Below are 6,000 nucleotides of genomic sequence, written 5' to 3'. Positions count from 1 at the left end.
AAGATAATTGTTATCTTTATTTTGGTAACATACTTGTCTACCCGAAGACGGAAGAAGAATCACTGAGCTGGTGAAGAAACAATTGAAGACCGCCATGCCAAGGAGGAAGAACTATACCAACCACCATCGCCAAGAAATAAACGTCCACATTGAAGACCAGGTGTATCTGCAAGCCATTTCTCTCAATGGGACCAAGCATTTCCATGCCAAAGGGAAACTCACACCAAGATTTATCGGCCTTCCCCAAGATCACTGCAAGATGAAGAATAGGCGACTACCAGCTAGAGTTACCACCTGAGTCATCCACTGTGCACAACGTTTTTCCACACGACACAACTCCGGAAGTGTTTCCTACTTCCTAACTAGCCCGGTCTCTGCAAGGACATCAATCACCGAACCATTGACCCCCAGCCCAACCTGACCTAACGCGAGAGACCCCTTAGCAACCTGGATCAAGCAAGAACGTCATACACGAAGCCACACCATCAAGTACTTCAAGGTTCAGTGGGGCACCACTCGGAAGCAGAAGCAGTATGAGAACGTGAAGACTACCCCAGATCCAAGTTTCCGTATTCCTTTCCGCACCTAGTCTGGGAATCTCGGGGACGAGATTCTTGTAAGGGGGGTAGGTCTGTCACACCCTGATTTTCATGCCACAACACTTAAGCTAAAAATCATGATAAAATGTGGTTTGACAAAAACTGTTGAGTGTTTTGGACCTTGGCTTGATTGGATTTTTGTCTGTTGTTTGCAAGTGCTCTAAAAATCAAATAAATGCTCCAACTCCTATACTTCATATCCTTGCTCCAAAATATTGAACCAATGATCATGCCATGTGTGTAGGACATAAAAATAATTTCTTGCAAAATAATTTGGCCAAAAAGTATTTTAAAAAATTAGTTTTCCAAAAACCCTTGAATTGAGGTTTGCACAGTAAGTACTTAATTAAGGGCAGTAAAAGTCTTTCCAAAAGTATATTTGAATCCTATTAGATATAGGACTCCCATAAACCACAAAAATATAATTTTAAAAGTTATTTTCCTATTTTATTTAAAAGCTTTTTCTTAAGGCCAGAAATGGTCTTTAATAGGGAAAAATTATTTTATGGTTTCAAAACTATTTGAAAAAAATCAGGGAAACTCAGTGGACATATATTTTCCATATATAAGAGCTTCAACACATGGTCATGTTCAAAATATTGAACAAAACCTCCCAAAACCCTTTCTGCCCATTCTAAGGATTTGAAATATTTCCACAGGAAATATTTTCATAAAAATCCAAGGAAAATCCAGCAAGTCACAAATGCATATTGTGATCACCTTGCAAAGCCTAATATCAATCAAGGTCATTTTGGTTCACCAAAATGCCCCAAAACCCTCTCTGACCAGAATCAAACTTGAACAACTTTGTACTACCAACTTTCTCTCCTTGACCCCAACTTTTCTGAGCATGTTCACATGACGAAATGAGGCCACTAAACCAAGTGGTCCATCGAGGGGAAGTGATTTGCTCAACTAGATCTACACAAGTTCATTTCTGCTAATTTCTAGGGTTTACAAAAGTTACATTGTGAACTTTGCCCAAATAAGCTCAAAATGGGTGTAAGGCCCTAATTATATGTGCAATTTCACCCTGTGGAGTCTCCCGCCAAATGGAGTTCATTTGCTTAACCAAACAAGCATCAAACACCTTCTGCCATTTTACTAAAACCCCTGTTTTGACCTCTTCCACTCTTCTCCATGGCCTCCACTTTTTACCACAGCCCCTCCTAGACCTCTTCTACCTCCAGTAGCAATGGCTGCATCTCAGATCAATAATTGAGGGGTGAAACCACCTCTTTTACCTCTCTGGACAGCCCTTGCACCCCTCTTCCTCACCTCCCTCCTCACTCTAGTGGCCACCCAAGGCATCCAAGGCTTTCCCCACATTCTTTACTCCTCCCTAGAGCTACCAGACATGCTTGGCCATGCCCACTTTGCCAAAAAATGGCATGCCAGCCATTTGCACGCTCTGGAGCGCGCTACAGTGTGCTCCCGCACTGTAGCCGCCCCCTGCCAACCACCTCCGGCCACCTCAGCTCTCCCCCTCACACCAGCCGATGCTCCTCGACGTCCGCAGCATGCTACGCCTCTGTCCCCCTCCTCCCTCCTGCTGCCCTTGCTCGCACGCGCACCGGCCGCCCGAGAGCTCCAATGAGCGACCTCACACGCGCGGCGTCTCTGACCCCTCCCCGCTCCCTCTCTTCTCCCCCTGGGCGTAGTTGACCCCCACGAACGCCCTAGACTCGGCGCAGCACCCTCCCGAGGCCCGTAGCGACGAGCATGAGCTCCTCGGAACACGAGCCCACGGTGGACCGACGCTCGCCTATATAAGGCATCCCCGAGCCCCCCTCTAGCCACCACTCATCCTCTTCCACTCCAAATAGCCGCACTGAGCCTCCCGTTCACTCCCAGAGCCGCCCGAGCTCGAGATCGAGCTCGAGCTCCGCCGCTTCGGGTCGCCCTCGATCTCGTGGTACAGGCCTCCTTTGCCCCCCTCTCTCTTGATCTGGAACCGGCTCACCTCTCTTACCATTTCCCCTCTGTCTCCCCTCTCTATTGCAGCCGGAATCGACCAGGGCAAGCACCTCCCGAAGCCCTTCTACCGGCTTCCTCGTCACCGGCGAACCCCTACACTCCGGCGACCGCCTCCACCTCCACCCGAACAGCGACTCCGCCCTAAGCACGCTGATGCCCTTGGATCACCTCGCCATCGACCATAGCGATGTCGGTGAGCTCGCCTCCCTCTCTGGGCCGAGGTTGAAGATGACGGTCGTGGGGCCCGTCGGTCAGCCTCACACTCTGACGGGTGGGCCCCACCCATCAGGTTTAAACACGCACGCGTGCGCACCGGTTTGCTGCGTCGGCTGGAGGCGTATTTCCCAAATACGCCTTCGACGTGGCAGCCTTGCGCGGGTTGGATTCCCCCTGGGCCTGCTGCACTGTGGCCGAATAGGCCCAGTTGCATAGTGGCCTTTTTCTTTTTCTTTTTCTGTAAACTTGTAAAATCCACAAATAATTCAAATGATATCCAAATTTGATGATTCAAATTACTAGGGGATCCAAAAATCATGATCTATCACATGGTGCTAATTGCACATTTTTCCAAAAACTTTCTCCTCGGAAATATTTATCAAAATCCCATTTTCCATTTGTGTGATGAACTTTAAAAAAATCACAGAGAGCTCAAATTTGATCCAAATGCCATGATTCAAATTCCTAGATCTTTCTAAGTTCATAACTTAGTTTATGAGCATTTTTCTTAATACTTTCTGTACCACACAAAATAATGAGCCATTTCTTCATCTTTGTCAACTTTGTAAATTCATAGGAAAATCATTTGAACTCCAAATCCAGTGAAACCAACTCCTAGATGCTTCTAAAATCATGTTTTGTTAAATGGGTGCCTTTGCTCATTTTTCAAAAATATGTTTCTCTACACTTCTTGCAAATCCATAAACCCCTTGATTCCATCATTTCAAAATGTTTAGAAATATCCACTGACCCAATTCCAATGAAACCACTCTGGTTAATTTTCATATAACCAGAGATGTCCTAGAAAAGACAAATCACTATTTTTGGAGCACTTTTATTTCTTCCTTGTTGTGCTGCTTATTATGGTTGCTTTCAACGATAGTTGATGAAGTAGACGAAATGCTTGGAGTTGGACCAGAGATATTTGAAGACCTCGAAGACTTTGTTAAAATAGGCAAGCAGCCCTTTGACCATGTCTATGAAACCCTTTTTATGCATGACATATAGCACCATATTGTTGTTGCAATGGAATCATGATGAGGTGGAACCACTTTCATGGTTTGCCTCCATTACTTCCTCGTTGATACTTGCATTGTGCATGACCCTACCTCCTTATGAGGGTTATGCCGGTGGGAGTAGATAGGATGCTAAAGTAGTTGCTACACAAAAAGAGACGGGAATATGCATGGTGATGGAGACAAAGTATTTTCAAAGGACTTTTCGAAAACCCCGTCGGGTGCCACTTATGCCCGGGGGAGATGATGAGTTGGGTAACCACTTGATGACGAAGTGGTGTACCGAGGCAAGTGTGTTTTTTTTTTCAAAACGGATTGGTTTAAGTTGCGACCGTTATTCCAACCTTACATGCGCAACCACTCTACCCTTGTATGGGAAAGGGCATTACTAATTACCTAGGCCGATACTAGCTTGGAGCCCGCATTACTAGTGACGGGAGAGTTGTTGGTGCGCTCTCTCGGGATGGGGTCGTGCCAGGTAGGGCGGCCATGACTGTTTTCACAGGGCACCGGATACACCGTTGTGTCCCCTCTCGGATGTTACGATCTCGAGTGAGTCTCGTATGATGTACATCATGAGGATACGGAACAACGAGTGGGCTCCTTGTTAGTGTCGTCTAGGGAAGGATAGTGATCGGGTGCTTACCCCGAGTACTTGAGGTACCGCGGGTCGTGGATGACACGGAAGTTCCCCGGATCTTGTGGGTAAAGTGTGCAACCTCTGCAGAGTGTAAAACTATTCGAATAGCCGTGTCCACGGTCAAGGATAGTTGGGTAACCGCTCTTGGGCTACCTCCACTTGTTTACAAACTAGTGTGTGTGGGAAGAACTACTTGGGTCAAGTCAAAGGACTTGACATGGATGAGTTGGGTTGGAGCCCACTCCCTTTATGTTGATATCTGTAACCTGTCCTCTTGGTTACTTGAATTCTCCTGATGCATGTCTTACAAGTTGTTGAACATGTCATTGCACTCAAAACTAGCTTTCCGCAAAAATTTACCTATATCATGCATTGTTGTATCTTGAACCAAAACATGGGTTGCTTGCGAGTACATTCAAAGTACTCATTGGCTTTCCACTGGTTTTTTTATTGGCCAGGCATGAAAGAACATGATATGAAGAGGAATACTTTGGTGACGAGCATGCGAGCTAGGACGCTTCCCGGTCAGAATGCCTGTAGGGTTAAGGCAGATGGCATGGGTCCAAGTTGTTATTGAAGAGTTCCGCTGCGATGATACACTCAAGACTTGACCATAATGGTCCTACTTGTGTAAAACGGTATGTATGGATGTAAGACTCTTGTTATTCAGCTTCGGTGTGTTCAGTGAGCATTGATCTCTGGAATCACTGTACACGTGCATTCGGTGATCTCGACTTATGAGTCGGGGTCCCCACACTATCACACTGAGGGGTGCAGCAAGGATGCTTGCTGCTCGTTCCCCGCCGGGCCGGTGGCGGCGTTGGTGGAAGGCGACGGAGAGCGACGGGGCGGCCCGCCAATAGGGGCCGTCTGAGCAATGCGGGTGGCGAGGGCAGCCTGGCGCTCGGCGCAGGCGCGGCCTGCGTCCGCCCTGGAGACGATGAAGCAACTGACGCGAAGCGACAGAAGGGAAGCTTCAGTGCACCCCTACCTCGCGCGCCAAATGTCGGATCACGTGTTCCGGCAAAACCCTTAAGGTTCGAACTCTGGGGTGCGCACAAAGATTTCCCCCCTACCGATCCACGTCCTAGTTTTGCTAGGATCTCGCGGACTAACTCGACGAACTCGCAACACAAAGGACACAAGATTCATACTGGTTCGGGCCACCGTTGTGGTGGAATACCCTACTCTAGTGTGGTGGTGGTGGATTGCCTCTCGGGCTGAGGATGAACAGTATAGGGGGAAGAACAGCCTCCCGAGGAGAGGTGTTCTTGTGCTGGGTGGATGTGATTGTGGGGATGAACTAGTTCTAGTCTAAGATGAGGTCGCCCCTAGCTACGGTGGTGGCTAGTTCTATTTATAGAGGCCCTGGCCCTCTCCCCAAATATTGAGCGGGAAGGGAGCCAACAATGGCCAATTTGAAAGGGGACAACTAGTATAGCTTATCTTGGCAAAAGTGGTCTTCGCCTGCAAAAGGCTCTGGTGGTGACGCCGCCTTGGGCTCCATGGTGATCTCCGTCTTGCCATCATGCTGGTCTTGGTCTCGTTGCAC

Source organism: Triticum aestivum, chromosome 1A, assembly GCF_018294505.1.
Source record: "Triticum aestivum cultivar Chinese Spring chromosome 1A, IWGSC CS RefSeq v2.1, whole genome shotgun sequence".
Taxonomy (NCBI): domain Eukaryota; kingdom Viridiplantae; phylum Streptophyta; class Magnoliopsida; order Poales; family Poaceae; genus Triticum; species Triticum aestivum.
Note: the sequence above shows the minus strand (reverse complement) of the source record.